The sequence below is a fragment of the Ailuropoda melanoleuca genome, chromosome 10 (assembly GCF_002007445.2).
Source record: "Ailuropoda melanoleuca isolate Jingjing chromosome 10, ASM200744v2, whole genome shotgun sequence".
Taxonomy (NCBI): Eukaryota; Metazoa; Chordata; class Mammalia; order Carnivora; family Ursidae; genus Ailuropoda; species Ailuropoda melanoleuca.
In genome coordinates this window covers 10,166,753-10,176,042 of record NC_048227.1, presented here as the reverse complement: position 1 = coordinate 10,176,042, position 9,290 = coordinate 10,166,753, and positions in this window count along the sequence as shown.

Sequence of the window (9,290 nt, the reverse complement as noted above, 5' to 3'; positions counted from 1 at the left end):
GCAGACAAGTGCACACTGGAAGCTTGGGGAGAAAGCTTGGACCACCCCAGCTGGAACTCTGGGAATGACAGAATTGGGGGGGCCCCTGGAGAGCCAGTTCTCATCAGGGAGGAGAAGAGAAGTTACTACAGGAAATGAAAGAGGGGCATGACTGTCAGAAGTTGGAGGAAGCCGTGTGGTAGATTCCAGCGTCCAGGGGAAGGTCTTGGCCGGCCAGGTGGGGTCCAGGCGATCAAGGGCAAGGACAGGAGGGTGGGAAAGAAGAGGCCACCTGGGTGTGGCCAGGGAGAGGTCATCACCGAGGTGAGCAGCATCCTTCAGAGGGCAGAGGCTGGACCGTGGCGACAGCCGGAGGGTTGGGGTGACCAGCTGAAGGAGGGGGAGGGGAGGGAAGAAGGTGGTGGCCCGGGGAGGAGATGGGATGAGGGAGACTTGTTTTTTAGGATGTTGGAAACTTGAGCCTGTTTGTAGTTAAGACCAGGAAGCCAAGAATGAGCTGGAGTCCCGAGAGGGAGGGAGGGGCTTGTGGGAATGGCGAGAGAAGCTTGCCCTGGGGCTGGTTTTCTCTGACCAGAGATGAGAGATAAGATGGGTGAGAAAACAGAGATGTGTTGAGAGGGGCCCTCCCCAGCTGGCCTAAATCTTAGGAAACTGGGGGTGCGGAGTTCGGGTGCAGAGCTTGGGGGAGGGAGGGCTGAGCTGATTCTGCAAACGAGGCTGGGTGGGAGCTGGGCCCTGGGGGGGATTTCTGGTTGGAGGTCACGGCTGAGAATCTGGTCAGTGCTGGACAGAGGTTATCTGAGGAAGGGGTCAGCCAAGGGGGCCGCCTAGGACACCCTGCCCCAGAGCCAGCAGCGGATGGCACAGAATCGGAGTGGCCGCAGGAGAGGAGAGGCACTCAGGTGACCCAGGAGCCAGGGACACTCAGGGAGTTGCCAGGCGACAGGGCAACACCGCTGGCTTGGCTCTGCAGTCCCGTAATAGCCAAGCCCTCTAGGGACTGTGGTGTCCAATTAATAGTGTCAGGGACTTGGGGCCCGGGGTGGGGTGGGGGGAGCAGCAAGGACAACTACGATGGCTTGGGGGTCCAGTATTTTGATGACTGTTTTCAGCATCCTGACAAAAAGCTGGAATAAGCTTCCTGCTATGTCAGGAGGAAACCAGGAGAATGTCAAGCCTGAATCCAGACTGAAAGGAAGGAAAAAACCTGGTGTGTTATAGACCTGGGGCATTTACCTGCAAGGGGGTGCTGCCCTCTCACCCTGGCCCTGGCAATTGGAGGGGTCGCCCCTCTCGATGAGTGGGGAGACAGGCTCAGGGGTCATGTAAATGTCTTAAGGCCACAGGGCTGACACCGTAACTGGGTCTCAAACCTAGGTCCCCTGACTCCACAGAGCAGTGATCTTTCCAGAACATGAGCATGGGAGCCTCAGCACCATCAGAGGAACAAGTAGACGCTGAACCATAGGGACCAGGTCGGGGCATAAAGATATATTTGTGGAGCCAAAGGGAACCCCCAAATCACTGACCAGCCAGGGCCACCTGGAATGACCTAGCTCGGGGGAAGTCTTAGCCCTGGGACAGGTCCTGTCCATTCATCCTGCAACTTGCCTGATTCTGGCACCCGGTCCCCCCCTCTGGCCACCTCCGCTGGGTGGCTCATGAGCGGCATTTCCCACACCGGTGTCCCCCTGCCGTGGCTGCGGTTCTGTGGCTGAGTCTGCCACCCCATTCTGCCAGCGCTGACCCGGGTTCCCAGAGAACAGCGTCTGGCCTTCAGGACATGCCCCTCACCTTTGCCCCAGTGGACATGAGCTCAAGTGTATCACTCTGGCCCACCGTGGGCCCTTGCACCGTCCACCTGTATTCGCCTACCTGACTAATTCACCTTAGTCCGGCCAAGCCAGAGCGAAGGAAGGATCCAGACAATCACCTGCGTTTGACCGGAGATCACCCCCATCCCATACTAAGCCCCACCCCAGATAACCCCGTGTTCTTCATCCCCTTGCTGCTTTTTTGTGTATTTTGCAACTACACGTGGTCTTAAAGGTGTATTTTTTTTTAAGAGCGTTTCCTTTTAACTCTGCCAAAATAGACGATGCTGTTCATAATGTCCGGGGACTGACTTTTCCATCCACTATCAGATTCTTGAGGCTCATTCATATTTTTGCCAGTCACCGTAGACTGTTCATCTTGCCGGCTGGGCAATAGTCTTCCATCATCGTCCGCCTCCTTGCCTGGCGAGGGGCGTCCGGGTTTGTAGCCAGCTTTCTGTTCCCGAGAACAGGCGGTTATAAATTCTCATGTCCGGGGCTCCCGCGACACACGTGTGAGAGGGTGGACGCCTCCCAGGGGAGGAGCTGAATCCCAGGGACCGTGTGCGGGCCACACCTGCCTCCCTGCTGCCCCCACCGCAGAGACCACACAGCATAGCGGACCCGAGGCCATAACTGCCTTAATGTAACCGAGCCTCAGTCTTCCTGCCGGCAAAATGGGAATAATTAGGTACACTACATGCCCATTTGGTTAGCGCCGATTATGCACAGATCGCGTCCCCGCCTGTCCCAGGGATGGGGGGGCCTGAGTAAGACTCAGCCCATCTCCCCAGAGCAGGTGTGTCGCTGAGCACAGTCAGATCTGGAAGTGAGTAATCTCTGATGTTATCACTGGGGAGGTGAGAGGCGGGGGCTGGGACCTGCCTGGAGGTGCTGGGCTGGGCTCCTTGGCCCCTGGGTGAGAGTGACCCGGCTCTGGAGAGGGTAGGGATGGGGGCCACGAGAATCGGAGATCTGGAATCAGGCAGACATCATTTAACACCAGAGAAGCCCAGAGCCTACGAGCAGAAGGCCTTCTCCTGCCTGCAAGGCCTGAGCGCTCCCTGGACGGGAATGCTGCAAGGGAGGTCTGGTTCCGCCTCGGTCCCCAGGCCAGCTCCTTGACTCCTGCTTCGCATGACCACACGCTCTCAGGCTGGATCTTGAGCACTGTCCTGTGTGTCTAATACCTCCTTAAATCCTACACTACCCCGTCAAACCTCTTTCAGAGATAAGAAAGCTGTTCCAGCTTTGTCTGGGGTAGGTGGTAAAGCCGAGATCCACACTTAGGCCCTTTCCATCTCAGGCCCCCCAGGGAAGAAAGAGAACCACCAGTCAGCTCATATGTGCCCCACACTTGGCTATGTATTCATGCAGCAAGAGGCTGGACTTCCCCAGACTGTGGTCCTACCCTGGCAGGACTCTTCCCCCACCTCCACCTGGCTGCCCCAGGCCATTGGGACATGCATAAGGAAGTAACTCTCGGAGGCTTGTGGCTTTGGCCCCCGGTGCAGGACTAGGCCACCCTCTTGTCCCAAGTTCCCCACCTTCCCCCGATCTCCACGGAGGAAAGAATGGAGGTGTCAGCGGGGACCAGATTCAGAGATGACGACAATCTCCCTGCTGACCTCATCTCGAGGTGTTGAATCTTCTTTCCTGGCCGCCCACAGATCCACGCCCACCACCGCCAGCCTGATCCAAGCCACCGTCGGCTCTCGCTGGTGGCCAGTTGGGTCTTAGGGCCCTGCTCACTCCTTACAGTGGCACTAGGCATCCTCCCTCCCCTGTGACCTGTCCTGTCGTTGCCGGTCACTCCCCTGCCCTCCACCACTCAGCCACTCTGGCGTCTGTCTCCTGGCGTGTGGCCTTTCCTGGGACAGCGGCACACCAGCTCTTCCTCCTCCCACACGTCCCATGGGGACCTTCCCGGTACTTGCTCCCTTACTCTTTTGACCGTGGCCACGCGGACCCAACCAAATTGGCCATTTTCGCCGTTCCGAGGTGTGCAGCTCAGTGGCATTAAGCACATTCATGTGGTCGAGCAGCTGTCCCCACCATCCCTCCCCAGAACTTTTCCATCATCTCAAACTGCAGCTCTCTATCCATTCAGTGAGTGCTGCCCATCTCCTGCTCCCCGAAGCCCCTGGCAGCCGCACCCGGCTCTGTCTAAAATCGCCGGCCCCTGTCCCACCAGCCCCTTTGCCCCTTCTCTGCTTTTCTTTATTTGCTCTGCCGTGCACACCGCTGTCTGATGCACTATTTTATTTTTTCCACCCCTTGACATAAATCCTCATTGTCTGATTCTTTGAGGTGTGTCCCCGAGCACCGGCCACAGAGCTTGACCCATAAAAGCGCTCAATGACCTGTTTGTTGAATGACTGAATGATCTAGCCACTGAATTAAGCTGCTCCCTGGGTCTGGGAGCTTCCTCCTTGTGCTTTACCCACCCCCTTTTTGCCACCCCACCTGTGTGTGTCACCCTAGAACTTGCAAGTGCCATGACCCACACGGTGATTGTCCTGGCCACCTGTGACCTAAACAGATTTTTTTTCCCATCTTAACAGAAGAAGAGACCCCTTTTCAGGATTACCCTTCAAGTCACAGATGCGACCCAGGGCCTTTTTTTCTACATAAAACTTGAAACGGATGGCAGCCTCTGGATGCCAAAGACAGTAGAAATGAAATGTAAATAACATGAGCGACCAAGCAGAGACCCAGGAGGAAGAGAGAAAACGGCCACGGCCAGTTGAGGGAACAAAAGCCTGGCACATGCCGTCCTCCTGGCTTTCCTTTGGGGAGAAAAGCCCTGGAGCAGCGTGAGGCCAGCGCTGCTGTCTCACTGTATATCATGGAAGGCTCCTGCGCTGTCTTCTGGGGCCAGCAGGGCAGGGGCAGGTGGCAGCCAGAAGCAGGGCGGACCCCAGCCCCTCCCCCTCCTCCCTGCTGCAGGGGGAGATGTGGCCCACCCTCCCTGGCTCCAAGCCCAACGGGCTCCCCTTGGCGAGAAACATTCCTGGCTTCCTGGCTGAAATTCAGAACAGGCCCGCGGGCATTCAGAGACCCCAGTGGAACAAAACACTGAGAACAGCGTGTCCTCAGGTCCCTGGAACATGCTGGATGCCTGCTCTCACCCCTGTGTTCAGGGCCCAATCTGGTGGGCATGAAAGCCGCGGGTCCCGGCTGGCCGGGCTGTCATCCCAAAGCGTCTGCGTTTGTTCTTTGACGAGCCGGCAGGGGACCTCAGCAGGGTCTGGCTGACACGGGGCATCGTGACCCTGCAGGAAGCAGGCTCCAGTCCCAGATGGGGTCTGGCTCCCAAAGCCCGCTCCCAGCCGCCCTAGATTCAGGTCCTCGGCTCCGGACTCCAAATACAGGCCACCTTTGCCAATCCCTGACTATGGAAGGGGGTCTTCGGGGTGTCTGGGAAACGAGGGGAAGGGAGTGGGGCACAGCCTGCCAGGACCCTCCACGGGCCAGCAGGTGAATGGAGAAGGAGAGACAGGTGCCCATTGGGGCCCCTACCTCCCTGGCTCCCCCCAGTCTGGACGGTCTGCCTGCCAGAAGGTGCCTGGCTGGTCAGGGAGCTGGGGCAGGGTCAGGCCCAGGGCTGCAGGTCTGATTCCCGCAGAGTCACTGGGGATTTCGGCTGAGCCTCTTCCATTATCACCCATCATGCTGGCGCCCTGCTGGGGGCTGGGCCACTGGTGAGGTGGATGGAGACTTTCCAGCCAAAGCTTGTTGCTTGGAGGGTCAAGTGTGTAAGAGCCGGCACTTCGCGGGACCTTGAGGGTGACTCAGTCCATCCTCCCCACGGAGACCCGACAGCCCACTGCCCCTCCACCCAGCCCACTGCTCTCTGTAGCCTGGCTGGCTTTAGTGCTTCTCTTTACTGGGAATATAAGCCGGCCTCCCTGGGGCCGCCCCGTCAGCTACCTCTGCCATCCAAGAATAAAGAGCCAGCACGTGGTGTTGAATGCTAACTGGGTCTTTGCTCAGCGGTGTTTCTTCAACAACAACCCTGTGAAGTAGGGTCGTTATCCCCATTACATACACGAGGAGGCTGAAGCACAGAGAGGTTAAGCAACTTACCTGAGGTCACATAGCCTTAAGCAGCAGCATTGCTTCCATCCTGTGGAGCACAACAGCCACGGAGACTGGACTCTTCCTCCAGGCCGAAAGGGGCACAGTCTGGACTGCCCGCAGTCCCTCTGGGCCTGCGCTGTGTTGCCCATGAGGCTGTGAACAGACACAGGCTTCCTGGTATGAGCTGCCTACATCTAGTATTCCTGTCCTGTTCAACAGAGTGCAGCAATCCATTGGCACCCCCTGGATGGGGACTTGCATGATTCTTGGGGTGTGTCCTGAACCGCAAGCTGCTGTTCCCCAGTCTCCCACCTTCATTGCTCAGGGCTGAAGAGTTTTATGTCCTGTCTACCTGATAGCTCCGGCAGAATCTGCCGGGTGATGGTCACACAGTTGCATGGGTTGTGCACTGCCCAACTCTACAAGCACTCCTCAGAGAGACCGTGAGATGAATGAGCCCTGCCCCCAGAGTTGTGATACACCACCTGCCTAGCTCTGGACAGCAGATCTGTCTTGGGTTCTGATCCGAGCTGGTTGGGATTTTGCCTGCCCTTAAAAGGTGTCTTCCACACACACTCCGTGGTTCTAGGATCATCTTTCTGTGCCTCCCTGGCCAGGCCCCTTGAGGTTGCCCTAATGTGGAGCTGGCGGGGTTCCATGTGGCCCAAGCTGGAGCTGGATGGGAAGCAGTCCACCTCGAACCTGTCCCTCACTGTACAGAGAAATGAAGCAGCCCAGGGCTCACCACCCCCAGGTGCCAAGTTGGGACTATACGCAGGTCTTCATGATTTCCCAGTCTGCTTTATTTTCCTTGTTGTCCCATCCCGTTCCTGAGTACCATGAGGGCATCCAGAGGGCACCCCGCTCTCCTCCTCCTCGGGTTTCCTAACAGCACTGAGCAGAGGCTGGCTAATTGCTGGGTTTGGGTCCTCTGTCCAGCTCCTCATAGACAACGTACAGAGAGGCCACAAACGCTTGGGGGCCCAAGCATCCGGAGTGTGGCTCTAGCCCTGACTCATTAGAAGGTTGGGACTGGAGACTTTCATGTCTCCCAGAGGAGGGGTAAGTTAAGGCAGTGCCCCACGAAGGGCCAGCAGGGTTTGTCCGATCAGGTCTTCTCTGACTTGGGGGCCATAGTCCGCTTTTTTGCTCATTGGACAGAGTGTTGATTCTGTTCCCAGCCTGTGTCAGGTACTAGAGAGTGTACAGACAATCCAGTCCTTGCCAATGAGAGGTTATGGTTTGCTGGGGAAAACGGGTATTATTTGTCATAGGTTGTGGAAAGCACCTAGGACCATCATGCACAGTTGCACAGTTTGTGCACTGCTCAACTGTAAGGGCACACTTCACATAAACTGTGAAATGAGTGAGTTGTGACACACCACCAGCCCAGCTGTCCACAGCGGCTTTAATGTCCTTTCGTAGACATACTACAAGGCTGTTGGCTGTCAAGGGAGGACCACACCCCTATGGTGGGAGGTGAGGGAGACGGGGTGGCTGGTGCCAGTCTGAAAAGATTTTACCCCAATGAAGATGCTTGAACTGGATCTTAGAGAATGAGCAGCAAGTCTCCAGCCAAAGAAGAGGGAAGGGTATTCTGGGCAGTGGAAAGAACATTTGTCAACTTTGGAGGCATGAGACTGGGAGGCAGGCCAAGAGTGGGGGAACGAGATGAGGTAGGAGGCCGGTACAGTCTCCAAGGCAGGAGTTCACGTGGAGGGGAGTGGTAGGCAGAGGGGAAACTTGAGAGCAACTTGGGGGGTAAGGCAGGTGGGGCTAGAGACATGCAGCCAGGGGCCTGGTCCTTCAGGCTGACTCGCCCTCCCCGGGGGCCTCCCCACACACTTAAGACCCAGTTTCGAGATGGATAGCCAACAGCAGGGCCTCGGGCACTCGACCCCAGGAGACAGGTCACATCAACAACAACATATTTATAACCCATTTACACAGAGGCTGATGCTGCCTTCTGCTGGCGTCTATGCCTTCTGGGACAATTTTTATGGTCTATTTCTGGAGCATTCCTCACAGCCCAGAGGGCACAGGGGGCAAGTGCCATCTCTGTTTGCCGTCACAGACAGCTGGGTGGCCACTCCCCGCACCCAGCGAGTACCTGTTCTTGGCAATCTGGTGACGGAGAGGAGGGGGCTTCCAGGGCTCTTTCTGAGTGCACGGGGGTCCCCAAGAAGGAGCCAGGCCAGACTGGTGATTGTCACTTCCTGAGGTTATGACAGTTTGCTGTTGTCCCCGAGCAATTACAGAGTTCATTTGTCCAGGCAATATTGCAAATTGGGTATGGGACGGACAGGGACAGAGAAGTGATTTGAAAACCAAAGAGCCGGAGGGAGATTGAAGAGCGTGTGCTGTTGGCTGAGCAGAATGTCAGTGGGGGAGCGTGCCACCTCGTTGACAACTCTGGCTCAAGCAATTTCTTTAAAGTCAGGTACATTGATGGGGGCGCCAGGGTGGCTCCGTCAGTTAAAAAAAAAGCAAGGAGCCTGATGCGGGGCTCGATTCCAGGACCCTGGGATCCTGACTTGAGCTGAAGGCAGCCACTCAACCAACTAGGCCACCCAGGCACCCCTACTTTGAGTTTGACAAACGTATATGTCTTATAACCACCTCCACAACCGAGACACCAAACATTACCATCACCCCACAAAGTTCCCCGATGCCCTTCTAAAGTCAACCCCAACCCACCCCCTAGCAAACCATGAATCCCTTCTCTGTCCCTAAACTTGCACCTCTCCCGGAATGTCCTAGAAATGAAATCAGATAATATGTAACCTTTTGAGTCTGGCTTTAACTTCAGCAAAAACGCACTCGCGATCCATCCGCATTATTGGGCGAACCAGTAATTCATTCCTTTTGATGGTTGACCAGTGTTCCGTGGGGCCGACGGGCCACCGTGTATCCAGTTCTCCAGGTGAAGGGGCCCACATTTGGGGTGTTCCCAGTAACGGCCATAAACATCGGCGTACAGCTTTGCGTGGTCCTCGGTGTTCTGTTCTCTTGTGATTACCCAAGAGTGGGGTCGCCAGGTCGTGTGGTCTGAATGTTTAACTCTAGAAGAATCTGCCAGCCTCCTCCAGCTGGCCGCACCATTTTGCATTCCTGTCAATTCCAGTTGCTCTCATTGCTTGTGAAAACTCTCAAGAATAAAGCAAACACGGCACCGGGGGGCTGGTGTGGCTGGGTTCTGGAGCTGCAGGGCAGCTGATGGGAGATCGCCGTCCCCAAGCCCCCACCCTGCCGTCCCCTGCAACCCTGCATCCCCTTCAAGATTCTTTTCCGTTTGAATCTTTGGAGAAGTGCCGTTTGGGCCCTTGCTGGGGTGACGTGTTGGGCCTTGTGCTGTTCGGGCTTCCCGTGTGGATGCGTTTTACACGCTGGGCA